Source organism: Leptodactylus fuscus, chromosome 7 (assembly GCF_031893055.1).
Source record: "Leptodactylus fuscus isolate aLepFus1 chromosome 7, aLepFus1.hap2, whole genome shotgun sequence".
Lineage (NCBI taxonomy): Eukaryota > Metazoa > Chordata > Amphibia > Anura > Leptodactylidae > Leptodactylus > Leptodactylus fuscus.
Window position 1 is genome coordinate 82,631,243 of NC_134271.1, and position 15,751 is coordinate 82,646,993.

Genomic DNA, 15,751 nt, shown 5'->3' on the forward strand with positions numbered 1-15,751 from the left:
CTGGCTCTGACCTCTCAGACTGATTCTGGCTCTGACCTATCATACTGATTCTGGCTCTGACCTCTCATACTGATTCTGGCTCTGACCTCTCAGACTGCTTCTGGCTCTGACTTTTCATACTACTTCTGGCTCTGACCTCTCATACTGATTCCGGCTCTGATCTCTCATACTGATTCCGGTTCTGTCCTCTCAGACTGATTCTGTCTCTGACCTCTCATACTGATTCTGGCTTTGATCTCTCATACTGATTATGGCTCTGACCTCTCAGACTGATTCAGGCTCTGACCTCTCATACTGATTCTGGCTCTGACATCTCAGTCTGATTCCGGCTCTGACCTCTCATACTGATTCTGGCTCTGACCTCTCAGACTGATTCTGGCTCTGACCTCTCAGACTGATTCTGGCTCTAACCTCTCATACTGATTCTGGCTCTGACCTCTTAGACTGATTCTGGCTCTGACCTCTCAGTCTGATTCTGGCTCTGACCTCTTAAACTGATTCTGGCTCTGACCTCTTATACTGATTCTGGCTCAGATCTCTCATACTGATTCTGGCTCTGACCTCTCTTACTGATTCTGGCTCTGACCTCTCATACTGATTCCGGCTCTAATCTCTCAGACTGATTCTGGCTCTGACCTCTCAGTCTGATTCTGGCTCTGACCTCTCATACTGATTCTGGCTCTGACCTCTCAGACTGATTCTGGCTCTGACCTCTCAGACTGATTCTGGCTCTGACCTCTCAGACTGATTCTGGCTCTGACTTCTCATACTGATTCTGGCTCTAATCTCTCAGACTGATTCTGGCTCTGACCTCTCAGTCTGATTCTGGCTCTGACCTCTCATACTGATTCTGGCTCTGACCTCTCAGACTGATTCTGGCTCTGACCTCTCAGACTGATTCTGGCTCTGACCTCTCAGACTGATTCTGGCTCTGACCTCTCATACTGATTCTGGCTCTAATCTCTCAGACTGATTCTGGCTCTGACCTCTCAGTCTGATTCTGGCTCTGACCTCTCATACTGATTCTGGCTCTGACCTCTCAGACTGATTCTGGCTCTGACCTCTCAGACTGATTCTGGCTCTGAACTCTCAGACCATTTCTGGCTCTAACCTCTCAGACTGATTCTGGCTCTGACCTATCATACTCATTCTGGCTCTGACCTCTCATACTGATTCCGGCTCTGACCTCTCATACTGATTCTGGCTCAGATCTCTCATACTGATTCTGGCTCTGACCTCTCTTACTGATTCTGGCTCTGACCTCTCATACTGATTCCGGCTCTGACCCCTCATACTGATTCTGGCTCTGATCTCTCAGTCTGATTATGGCTCTGATCTCTCAGACTGATTCTGGCTCTGACCTCCCATACTGATTCTTGCTCTGAACTATCATACTGATTCCGGCTCTGATCTCTAATACTGATTCCGGCTCTGTCCTCTCATACTGATTCTGGCTCAGATCTCTCATACTGATACTGGCTCTGATCTCTCATACTGATTATGGCTCTCACCTCTCAGACTGATTCTGACTCTGACCTCTCAGACTGATTGTAGCTCTGACCTCTCATACTGATTCTGGCTCTGATCTCTAATACTGATTTTTGCTCTGACCTCTCATACTAATTCTGGCTCTGACCTCTCAGTCTGATTCTGGCTCTGACCTCTCATACTGATTCTGGCTCCGACTTCTCATATTGATTCTGGATCTGACCTCTCAGACTGATTCTGGCTCTGACCTCTCAGACTGATTCTGGCTCTGACATCTCGGACTGATTCTGGCTCTGACCTTTCAGACTGATTCTGGTTCTGACGTCCAATACTACTTCTGGCTCTGACTGCTCAGACTAATTCTGGCTCTAACCTCTCAGACTGATTCTGGCTCTGACCTCTCATACTGATTCTGGCTCTGACCTCTCAGACTGCTTCTGGCTCTGACGTTTCATACTACTTCTGGCTCTGACTTCTCATACTTCTTCTGGCTCTGACCTCTGAGACTGATTTTGGCTCTGACCTTTTTTTACTGTTTCTGGCTCTGACATCTCATACTGATTCTGGCTCTGACCTCTCTTACTGATTCTGGCTCTGACCTCTCATATTGATTCCGGCTCTGACCTCTCATACAGATTCTGGCTCTGATCTCTCATACTGATTATGGCTCTCACCTCTCAGACTGATTCTGGCTCTGACGTTTCATACTACTTCTGGCTCTGACCTCTCATACTGATTCCGGCTCTGATCTCTCATACTGATTCCGGTTCTGTCCTCTCATACTGATTCTGGCTCTCACCTCTCAGATTGATTCTGGCTCTAACCTCTCATACTGATTCTGGCTCTGATCTCTAATACTGATTCTGGCTCTGACCTCTCAGTGTGATTCTAAATCTGACCTCTCATACTGATTCTGGCTCTGACCTCTCAGTCTGATTCTGGCCCTGACCTCTTTTACTGATTCTGGCTCTGACCCCTCATACTGATTCTGGCTCTGATCTCTCATACTGATTATGGCTCTGACCTCTCAGACTGATTCTGGCTCTGACCTCTCAGACTGATTCTGGCTCTGACCTCTCATACTGATTCTTGCTCTGACCTCTCATATTGATTCCGGCTCTGATCTCTAATACTGATTCAGGCTCTGTCCTCTCATACTAATTCTGGCTCTGATCTCTCATACTGATTCTGGCTCTGATCTCTCATACTGATTATTGCTCTCACCTGTCAGACTGATTCTGGCTCTGACCTCTCAGACTGATTGTAGCTCTGACTTCTCATACCGATTCTGGCTCTGATCTCTAATACTGATTTTGGCTCTGACCTCTTATACTAATTCTGGCTCTGACCTCTCATTCTTATTCTGGCTCTGACCTCTCATACTGATTCTGGCTCCGACCTCTCATACTGATTCTGGCTCCGACCTCTCATACTGATTCTGGCTCTGACCTCTCAGACTGATTCTGGCTCTGCCCTTTCAGACTGATTCTGGCTCTGACCTCTCTGACTGATTCTGGCTCTGACATCTCAGTCTGATTCTGGCTCTGACGTCCAATACTACTTCTGGCTCTGACTGCTCAGACTGATTCTGGCTCTGAACTCTCAGACCGTTTCTGGCTCTAACCTCTCAGACTGATTCTGGCTCTGACCTCTCATACTGATTCTGGCTCTGACCTCTCTTATTGATTCTGGTTCTGACCTCTCATACTGATTCCGGCTCTGACCTCTCATACTGATTCTGGCTCTGATCTCTCATACTGATTATGGCTCTCACCTCTCAGACTGATTCTGTCTCTGACCTCTCAGACTGATTCTGGCTCTGTTCTCTCAGACTGATTCTGGCTCTGACGTCCAATACTTCTTCTGGCTCTGACTGCTCAGACTGATTCTGGCTCTGACGTCCAATACTACTTCTGGCTCTGACTGCTCAGACTGATTCTGGCTCTGAACTCTCAGACCGATTCTGGCTCTGACCTCTCAGACTGATTCTGGCTCTGACCTATCATACTGATTCTGGCTCTGACCTCTCATACTGATTCTGGCTCTGACCTCTCAGACTGCTTCTGGCTCTGACGTTTCATACTACTTCTGGCTCTGACCTCTCATACTGATTCCGGCTCTGATCTCTCATACTGATTCCGGTTCTGTCCTCTCAGACTGATTCTGTCTCTGACCTCTCAGACTGATTCTTGCTCTGACCTCTCATACTGATTCTGGCTTTGATCTCTCATACTGATTATGGCTCTGACCTCTCAGACTGATTCTGGCTCTGACCTCTCATACTGATTCCGGCTGTGATCTCTCATACTGATTCCGGCTCTGTCCTCTCATACTGATTCTGGCTCTCATCTCTTAAACTGATTATGGCTCTGACCTCTCATACTAATTCTGGCTCTGACCTCTCAGTCTGATTCTGGCTCTGACCTCTCATACTGATTCTGGCTCTGATCTCTCATACTGATTATGGCTCTCACCTCTCAGAATGATTCCGGCTCTCACCTCTCAGACTGATTGTAGCTCTGACCTCTCATACTGATTTTGGCTCTGACCTCTCATACTAATTCTGGCTCTGACCTCTAAGTCTGATTCTGGCTCTGACCTCTCATACTGATTCAGGCTCTGACCTCTCATACTGATTCTGGCTCTGACCTCTTAGACTGATTCTGGCTCTGACATCTCAGTCTGATTCCGGCTCTGACCTCTCATACTGATTCTGGCTCTGACCTCTCAGACTGATTCTGGCTCTGACCTCTCAGACTGATTCTGGCTCTAACCTCTCATACTGATTCTGGCTCTGATCTCTTAGACTGATTCTGGCTCTGACATCTCAGTCTGATTCTGGCTCTGACCTCTCATACTGATTCTAGCTCAGATCTCTCATACTGATTCTGGCTCTGACCTCTCATACTGATTCTGGCTCTGATCTCTCAGTCTGATTATGGCTCTGACCTCTCAGACTGATTCTGGCTCTGACCTCTCAGACTGATTCTGGCTCTGACCTCTCATACTGATTATGGCTCTGACCTCTCATACTGATTCTGGCTCTAATCTCTCAGACTGATTCTGGCTCTGACCTCTCAGTCTGATTCAGGCTCTGACCTCTCATACTGATTCTGGCTCTGACCTCTCAGACTGATTCTGGCTCTGACCTCTCAGACTGATTCTGGCTCTGAACTCTCAGACCATTTCTGGCTCTAACCTCTCAGACTGATTCTGGCTCTGACCTCTCAGACTGATTCTGGCTCTGACCTCTCAGACTGATTCTGGCTCTGACCTCTCAGACTGATTCTGGCTCTGACCTCTCATACTGATTCTGGCTCTAATCTCTCAGACTGATTCTGGCTCTGACCTCTCAGTCTGATTCTGGCTCTGACCTCTCATACTGATTCTGGCTCTGACCTCTCAGACTGATTCTGGCTCTGACCTCTCATACTGATTCTGGCTCTGACCTCTCAGACTGATTCTGGCTCTGTTCTCTCAGTCTGATTCTGGCTCTGACCTCTCATACTGATTCTGGCTCTGATCTCTCATACTGATTCTGGCTCTGACCTCTCTTACTGATTCTGGCTCTGACCTCTCATACTGATTCCGGCTCTAATCTCTCAGACTGATTCTGGCTCTGATCTCTCAGTCTGATTCTGGCTCTGACCTCTCAGACTGATTCTGGCTCTGACCTCTCAGACTGATTCTGGCTCTGACCTCTCAGACTGATTCTGGCTCTGACCTCTCATACTGATTCTGGCTCTAATCTCTCAGACTGATTCTGGCTTTGACCTCTCAGTCTGATTCTGGCTCTGACCTCTCATACTGATTCTGGCTCTGACCTCTCAGACTGATTCTGGCTCTGACCTCTCAGACTGATTCTGGCTCTGAACTTTCAGACCATTTCTAGCTCTAACCTCTCAGACTGATTCTGGCTCTGACCTCTCAGACTGATTCTGGCTCTGACTCACACTGATTATGGCTCTGACCTCTCATACTGATTCTGGCTCTAATCTCTCAGACTGTTTCTGGCTCTGACCTCTCAGTCTGATTCTGGCTCTGACCTCTCAGACTGATTCTGGCTCTGACCTCTCAGACTGATTCTGGCTCTGACCTCTCAGACTGATTCTGGCTCTGACCTCTCATACTGATTCTGGCTCTAATCTCTCAGACTGATTCTGGCTCTGACCTTTCAGTCTGATTCTGGCTCTGACCTCTCATACTGATTCTGGCTCTGACCTCTCAGACTGATTCTGGCTCTGACCTCTCAGACTGATTCTGGCTCTAACCTCTCATACTGATTCTGGCTCTGACCTCTTAGACTGATTCTGGCTCTGACCTCTCAGACTGATTCTGGCTCTGACCTCTCAGACTGATTCTGGCTCTGACCTCTCATACTGATTCTGGCTCTAATCTCTCAGACTGATTCTGGCTCTGACCTTTCAGTCTGATTCTGGCTCTGACCTCTCATACTGATTCTGGCTCTGACCTCTCAGACTGATTCTGGCTCTGACCTCTCATACTGATTCTGGCTCTGATCTCTCAGTCTGATTATGGCTCTGACCTCTCAGACTGATTCTGGCTCTGACCTCTCAGACTGATTCTGGCTCTGACCTCTCATACTGATTCTGGCTCTGACCTCTCATACTGATTCTGGCTCTAATCTCTCAGACTGATTCTGGCTCTGACCTCTCAGTCTGATTCTGGCTCTGACCTCTCATACTGATTCTGGCTCTGACCTCTCAGACTGATTCTGGCTCTGACCTCTCAGACTGATTCTGGCTCTGAACTCTCAGACCATTTCTGGCTCTAACCTCTCAGACTGATTCTGGCTCTGACCTCTCAGACTGATTCTGGCTCTGACCTCTCAGACTGATTCTGGCTCTGACCTCTCATACTGATTCTGGCTCTGACCTCTCATACTGATTCCGGCTCTGACCCATCATACTGATTCTGGCTCTGATCTCTCAGTCTGATTATGGCTCTGACCTCTCAGACTGATTCTGGCTCTGACCTCTCTGACTGATTCTGGCTCTGACATCTTAGTCTGATTCTGGCTCTGACGTCCAATACTACTTCTGGCTCTGACTGCTCAGACTGATTCTGGCTCTGAACTCTCAGACCGTTTCTGGCTCTAACCTTTCAGACTGATTCTGGCTCTGACCTATCATACTGATTCTGGCTCTGACCTCTCATACTGATTCTGGTTCTGACCTCTCTTATTGATTCTGGCTCTGACCTCTCATACTGATTCCGGCTCTGACCTCTCATACTGATTCTGGCTCTGATCTCTCATACTGATTATGGCTCTCACCTCTCAGACTGATTCTGTCTCTGACCTCTCAGACTGATTCTGGCTCTGACCTCTCATATTGATTCTGGCTCTGACCTCTCAGACTGATTCTGGCTCTGTTCTCTCAGTCTGATTCTGGCTCTGACCTCTCATACTGATTCTGGCTCTGATCTCTCATACTGATTCTGGCTCTGACCTCTCTTACTGATTCTGGCTCTGACCTCTCATACTGATTCCGGCTCTAATCTCTCAGACTGATTCTGGCTCTGATCTCTCAGTCTGATTCTGGCTCTGACCTCTCAGACTGATTCTGGCTCTGACCTCTCAGACTGATTCTGGCTCTGACCTCTCATACTGATTCTGGCTCTGACCTCTCATACTGATTCTGGCTCTAATCTCTCAGACTGATTCTGGCTCTGACCTCTCAGTCTGATTCTGGCTCTGACCTCTCATACTGATTCTGGCTCTGACCTCTCAGACTGATTCTGGCTCTGACCTCTCAGACTGATTCTGGCTCTGAACTCTCAGACCATTTCTAGCTCTAACCTCTCAGACTGATTCTGGCTCTGACCTCTCAGACTGATTCTGGCTCTAATCTCTCAGACTGATTCTGGCTCTGACCTCTCAGTCTGATTCTGGCTCTGACCTCTCAGACTGATTCTGGCTCTGACCTCTCAGACTGATTCTGGCTCTGACCTCTCAGACTGATTCTGGCTCTGACCTCTCATACTGATTCTGGCTCTAATCTCTCAGACTGATTCTGGCTCTGACCTCTCAGTCTGATTCTGGCTCTGACCTCTCATACTGATTCTGGCTCTGACCTCTCAGACTGATTCTGGCTCTGACCTCTCAGACTGATTCTGGCTCTGAACTCTCAGACCATTTCTGGCTCTAACCTCTCAGACTGATTCTGGCTCTGACCTATCATACTCATTCTGGCTCTGACCTCTCATACTGATTCCGGATCTGACCTCTCACTGATTCTGGCTCAGATCTCTCATACTGATTCTGGCTCTGACCTCTCTTACTGATTCTGGCTCTGACCTCTCATACTGATTCCAGCTCTGACCCCTCATACTGATTCTGGCTCTGATCTTTCAGTCTGATTATGGCTCTGACCTCTCAGACTGATTCTGGCTCTGACCTCTCATACTGATTCTGGCTCTAATCTCTCAGACTGATTCTGGCTCTGACCTCTCAGTCTGATTCTGGCTCTGACCTCTCATACTGATTCTGGCTGTGACCTCTCAGACTGATTCTGGCTCGGACCTCTCAGACTGATTCTGGCTCTGAACTCTCAGACCATTTCTGGCTCTAACCTCTCAGACTGATTCTGGCTCTGACCTATCATACTGCTTCTGGCTCTGACGTTTCATACTTCTTCTGGCTCTGACCTCTGAGACTGATTTTGGCTCTGACCTTTTCTTAATGTTTCTGGCTCTGACCTCTCATACTGATTCTTGCTCTGACCTCTCTTACTGATTCAGGCTCTGACCTCTCATACTGATTCCGGCTCTGACCTCTCATACTGATTCTGGATCAGATCTCTCATACTGATTATGGCTCTCACCTCTCAGACTGATTCTGTCTCTAACCTCTCAGACTGATTCTGGCTCTGACCTCTCAGTCTGATTCTGGCCCTGACCTCTCATACTGATTCCGGCTCTGACCTCTCATACTGATTCTGGCTCTGATCTCTCTTACTGATTCTGGCTCTGACCTCTCATACTGATTCCGGCTCTGACCTCTCATACTGATTCTGGCTCTGATCTCTCATACTGATTATGGCTCTCACCTCTCAGACTGATTCTGGCTCTGACCTCTGAGACTGATTCTGGCTCTGACCTCTCAGACTGATTCTGGCTCTGTTCTCTCAGACTGATTCTGGCTCTGACGTCCAATACTACTTCTGGCTCTGACTGCTCAGACTGATTCTGGCTCTGACGTCCAATACTACTTCTGGCTCTGACTGCTCAGACTGATTCTGGCTCTGAACTCTCAGACCGATTCTTGCTCTGACCTCTCATACTGATTCCGGCTATGACCTCTCAGACTGCTTCTGGCTCTGACGTTTCATACTACTTCTGGCTCTGACTTCTCATACTTCTTCTGGCTCTGACCTCTTAGAGTGATTTTGGCTCTGACTTTTTTTTACTGTTTCTGGCTCTGACCTCTCATACTGATTCTGGCTCTGACCTCTCTTACTGATTCTGGCTCTGACCTCTCATACTGATTCCGGCTCTGACCTCTCTTACTGATTCTGGCTCTGACCTCTCATACTGATTCCGGCTCTGACCTCTCATACTGATTCTGGCTCTGATCTCTTATACTGATTATGGCTCTCACCTCTCAGACTGATTCTGTCTCTGTCCTCTCATACTGATTCTGGCTCTGACCTCTCATACTGAATCTTGCTCTGACCTCTCATACTGATTCCGGCTCTGATCTCTCATACTGATTCCGGCTCTGACCTTTCATACTGATTCTGGCTCTGATCTCTCATACTGATTCTGGCTCTGATCTCTCATACTGATTCTGGCTCTCACATCTCAGACTGATTTTGGCTCTGACGTCTCAGACTGATTCTGGCTCTGATCTCTCATACTGATTCTGGCTCTGATCTCTAATACTGATTCTGGCTCTGACCTCTCAGTCTGATTCTAACTCTGACCTCTCATACTGATTCTGGCTCTGACCTCTCATACTGATTCTGGCTCTGACCTCTCATACTGATTCCGGCACTAACCCTTATACTGATTCTGGCTCTGATCTCTCATACTGATTCTGGCTCTGACCTCTCAGACTAATTCAAGCTCTGACGTCCAATACTACTTCTGGCTCTGATTGCTCCGACTGATTCTGGCTCTGAACTTTCAGACCGTTTCTGGCTCTAACCTCTCAGACTGATTCTGGCTCTGACCTATTATACTGATTCTGGCTCTGACCTCTCATACTGATTCTGGCTCTGACGTCTCAGACTGCTTCTGGCTCTGACATTTCATACTACTTCTGGCTCTGACTTCTCATACTTCTTCTGGCTCTGACCTCTGAGATTGATTCTGGCTCTGACCTTTTTTTTACTGTTTCTGGCTTTGACCTCTCATAGTGATTCTGGCTCTGACCTCTCTCACTGATTCTGGCTCTGACCTCTCATACTGATTCCGGCTCTGACCTCTCATACTGATTCTGGCTCTGATCTCTCATACTGATTCCGGCTCTGACCCCTCATACTGATTCCGGCTCTGACCTCTCATACTGATTCTGGCTCTGATCTCTCATACTGATTATGGCTCTCACCTCTCAGACTGATTCTGTCTCTGACGTCTCAGACTGATTCTGGCTCTGACCTCTCATACTGATTCTGGCTCTGATCTCTAATACTGATTCTGGCTCTGACCTCTCAGTCTCATTCTAACTCTGACCTCTCATACTGATTCTGGCTCTGACCTCTCATACTGATTCTGGCTCTGACCTCTCTTACTGATTCTGGCTCTGACCTCTCATACTGATTCCGGCTCTGACCCTCATAATGATTCTGGCTCTGATCTCTCATACTGATTCTGGCTCTGACCTGTCAGACTGATTCTGGCTCTGACGTCCAATACTACTTCTGGCTCTGACCTCTGAGATTGATTTTGGCTCCGACCTTTTTTTTACTGTTTCTGGCTCTGACCTCTCATAGTGATTCTGGCTCTGACCTCTCTTACTGATTCTGGTTCTGACCTCTCATACTGATTCCGGCTCTGACCTCTCATACTGATTCTGGCTCTGATCTCTCATACTGATTCTGGCTCTGACCTCTCAGACTAATTCAAGCTCTGACGTCCAATACTACTTCTGGCTCTGACTGCTCCGACTGATTCTGGCGCTGAACTTTCATACCGTTTCTGTCTCTAACCTCTCAGACTGATTCTGGCTCTGACCTATCATACTGATTCTGGCTCTAACCTCTCATACTGATTCTGGCTCTGACGTCTCAGACTGCTTCTGGCTCTGACGTTTCATACTACTTCTGGCTCTGACTTCTCATACTTCTTCTGGCTCTGACCTCTGAGATTGATTTTGGCTCTGACCTTTTTTTTACTGTTTCTGGCTCTGACCTCTCATAGTGATTCTGGCTCTGACCTCTCATACTGATTCTGGCTCTGACCTCTCATACTGATTCCGGCTCTGACCTCTCATACTGATTCTGGCTCTGATCTCTCATACTGATTATGGCTCTCACCTCTCAGACTGATTTTGTCTGTGACGTCTCAGACTGATTCTGGCTCTGACCTCTCATACCGATTCTGGCTCTGATCTCTAATACTGATTCTGGCTTTGACCTCTCAGTCTCATTCTAACTCTGACCTCTCATACTGATTCTGACTCTGACCTCTCATACTGAATCTTGCTCTGACCTCTCATACTGATTCTGGCTCTGACCTCTCTTACTGATTCTGGCTCTGACCTCTCATACTGATTCTGGCTCTGATCTCTCATACTGATTCTGTCTCTGACCTCTCAGACTGATTCTGGCTCTGACGTCCAATACTACTTCTGGCTCTGACTGCTCAGACTGATTCTGGCTCTGAACTCTCAGACCGTTTCTGGCTCTAACCTCTCAGACTGATTCTGGCTCTGATCTATCATACTGATTCTGGCTCTGACCTCTCATACTGATTCTGGCTCTAACGTCTCAGACTGCTTCTGGCTCTGACGTTTCATACTACTTCTGGCTCTGACTTCTTATACTTCTTCTGGCTCTGACCTCTGAGTCTGATTTTGGCTCTGACCTTTTTTTACTGTTTCTGGCTCTGACCTCTCATACTGATTCTGGCTCTGACCTCTCTTACTGATTGTGGCTCTGACCTCTCATACTGAATCCGGCTCTGACCTTTCATACTTATTCTGGCTCTGACCTCTCATACTGATTCTGGCTCTGACCTCTCTTACTGATTCTGGCTCTGACCTCTCATACTGAATCCGGCTCTGACCTTTCATACTTATTCTGGCTCTGATCTCTCATACTGATTATGGCTCTCACCTCTCAGACTGATTCTGTATCTGACCTCTCTTACTGATTCTGGCTCTGACCTCTCATACTGATTCCGGCTCCTACCCCTCATACTGATTCTGGCTCTGATCTCTCATACTGATTATGGCTCTGACCTCTCAGACTGATTCTGGCTCTGACCTCTCATACTGATTCCGGCTCTGATCTCTCATACTGTTTCCAGCTCTCATACTGATTCTGTCTCTGATCTCTCAAACTGATTCTGGCTCTGATCTCTCATACTGATTCTGGCTCTGATCCCTAATACTGATTTTGGCTCTGACCTCTCATACTAATTCTGGCTCTGACCTCTCAGTCTGATTCTGGCTCTGACCTCTCATACTGATTCTGGCTTTGATCTCTCATACTGATTATGGCTCTCACCTCTCAGACTGATTTTGGCTCTGACCTCTCAGACTGATTGTAGCTCTGACCTCTCATACTGATTCTGGCTCTGATCTCTCATACTGATTCTGGCTCTGACCTCTCAGTCTGATTCTGGCTCTGATTTCTCATACTGATTCTGGCTCTGATCTCACATACTGATTCTGGCTCTGATCTCACATACTGATTCTGGCTCTGACCTCTCAGTCTGATTCTGGCTCTGACCTCTCATACTGATTGTGACTCTGACCTCTCATACTGATTCTGGCTCTGACCTCTCATACTGATTCTGGCTCTGACCTCTCTTACTGATTCTGGCTCTGACCTCTCATACTGATTCCGGCTCTGACCCCTCATACTGATTCTGGCTCTGATCTCTCATACTGATTATGGCTCTGACCTTTCAGACTGATTCTGGCTCTGACCTCTCAGACTGATTCTGGCTCTGACCTCTCATACTGATTCTTGCTCTGACCTCTCATACTGATTCTGGCTCTAACCTCTCAGACTGATTCTGACTCTGACCTCTCAGTCTGATTCTGGCTCTGACCTCTCATACTGATTCTGGCTCTGACCTCTCAGACTGATTCTGGCTCTGACCTCTGAGACTGATTCTGGCTCTGACCTCTCAGACTGATTCTGGCTCTGACGTCCAATACTACTTCTGGCTCTGACTGCTCAGACTGATTCTGGCTCTGACCTCTCAGACTGATTCTGGCTCTGATCTCTCATACTGATTCTGGCTCTGATCTCTCATACTGATTATGGCTCTCACCTCTCAGACTGATTTTGGCTCTGACCTCTCAGACTGATTTTGGCTCTGACCTCTCAGACTGATTCTGGCTCTGACCTCTCAGACTGATTCTGGCTCTGACCTCTCAGACTGATTCTGGCTCTGACGTCCAATACTACTTCTGGCTCTGACTGCTCAGACTGATTCTGGCTCTGACCTCTCAGACTGATTCTGGCTCTGATCTCTCATACTGATTATGGCTCTCACCTCTCAGACTGATTTTGGCTCTGACCTCTCAGACTGATTCTGGCTCTGACATCTCATACTGTTTCTGGCTCTGATCTCTAATACTGATTCTGGCTCTGACCTCTCAGTCTGATTCTAACTCTGACCTCTCATACTGATTCTGGCTCTGACCTCTCATACTGATTCTGGCTCTGACCTCTCTTACTGATTCTGGCTCTGACCTCTCATACTGATTCCGGCTCTGACCCTCATACTGATTCTGGCTCTGATCTCTCATACTGATTCTGGCTCTGACTTCTCAGACTGATTCTGGCTCTGACGTCCAATACTACTTCTGGCTCTGACTGCTCAGACTGATTCTGGCTCTGAACTCTCAGACCGTTTCTGGCTCTAACCTCTCAGACTGATTCTGGCTCTGACCTATCATACTGATTCTGGCTCTGACCTCTCATACTGATTCTGGCTCTAACGTCTCAGACTGCTTCTGGCTCTGACGTTTCATACTACTTCTGGCTCTGACTTTTCATACTTCTTCTGACTCTGACCTCTGAGACTGATTTTGGCTCTGACCTTTTTTTACTGTTTCTGGCTCTGACCTCTCATAGTGATTCTGGCTCTGATCTCTCATACTGATTATGGCTCTGACCTCTCAGACTGATTCTGACTCTGACCTCTCATACTGATTCTGGCTCTGATCTCTCATACTGATTATGGCTCTGACCTCTCAGACTGATTCTGACTCTGACCTCTCATACTGATTCCGGCTCTGATCTCTCATACTGTTTCCGGCTCGGTCCTCTCATACTGATTCTGGCTCTGATCTCTCAAACTGATTCTGGCACTGATCTCTCATACTGATTATGGCTCTCAACTCTCAGACTGATTCTGGCTCTGACCTCTCATACTGATTCTGGCTCTGATCTCTAATACTGATTTTGGCTCTGACCTCTCATACTAATTCTGGCTCTGACCTCTCATACTGATTCTGGCTTTGATCTCTCATACTGATTATGGCTCTCACCTCTTAGACTGATTTTGGCTCTGACCTCTCAGACTGATTGTAGCTCTGACCTCTCATACTGATTCTGGCTCTGATCTCTCATACTGATTCTGGCTCTGACCTCTCAGTCTGATTCTGGCTCTGATCTCTTATACTGATTCTGGCTCTGATCTCACATACTGATTCTGGCTCTGACCTCTCAGTCTGATTCTGGCTCTGACCTCTCATACTGATTTTGGCTCTGACCTCTCAGACTGATTCTGGCTCTGACGTCCAATACTACTTCTGGCTCTGACTGCTCAGACTGATTCTGGCTCTGACCTCTCAGACTGATTCTGGCTCTGATCTCTCATACTGATTATGGCTCTCACCTCTCAGACTGATTTTGGCTCTGACCTCTCAGACTGATTCTGGCTCTGACATCTCATACTGTTTCTGGCTCTGATCTCTAATACTGATTCTGGCTCTGACCTCTCAGTCTGATTCTAACTCTGACCTCTCATACTGATTCTGGCTCTGACCTCTCATACTGATTCTGGCTCTGACCTCTCTTACTGATTCTGGCTCTGACCTCTCATACTGATTCCGGCTCTGACCCTCATACTGATTCTGGCTCTGATCTCTCATACTGATTCTGGCTCTGACTTCTCAGACTGATTCTGGCTCTGACGTCCAATACTACTTCTGGCTCTGACTGCTCAGACTGATTCTGGCTCTGAACTCTCAGACCGTTTCTGGCTCTAACCTCTCAGACTGATTCTGGCTCTGACCTATCATACTGATTCTGGCTCTGACCTCTCATACTGATTCTGGCTCTAACGTCTCAGACTGCTTCTGGCTCTGACGTTTCATACTACTTCTGGCTCTGACTTTTCATACTTCTTCTGACTCTGACCTCTGAGACTGATTTTGGCTCTGACCTTTTTTTACTGTTTCTGGCTCTGACCTCTCATAGTGATTCTGGCTCTGATCTCTCATACTGATTATGGCTCTGACCTCTCAGACTGATTCTGACTCTGACCTCTCATACTGATTCTGGCTCTGATCTCTCATACTGATTATGGCTCTGACCTCTCAGACTGATTCTGACTCTGACCTCTCATACTGATTCCGGCTCTGATCTCTCATACTGTTTCCGGCTCGGTCCTCTCATACTGATTCTGGCTCTGATCTCTCAAACTGATTCTGGCACTGATCTCTCATACTGATTATGGCTCTCAACTCTCAGACTGATTCTGGCTCTGACCTCTCATACTGATTCTGGCTCTGATCTCTAATACTGATTTTGGCTCTGACCTCTCATACTAATTCTGGCTCTGACCTCTCATACTGATTCTGGCTTTGATCTCTCATACTGATTATGGCTCTCACCTCTTAGACTGATTTTGGCTCTGACCTCTCAGACTGATTGTAGCTCTGACCTCTCATACTGATTCTGGCTCTGATCTCTCATACTGATTCTGGCTCTGACCTCTCAGTCTGATTCTGGCTCTGATCTCTTATACTGATTCTGGCTCTGATCTCACATACTGATTCTGGCTCTGACCTCTCAGTCTGATTCTGGCTCTGACCTCTCATACTGATTCTGGC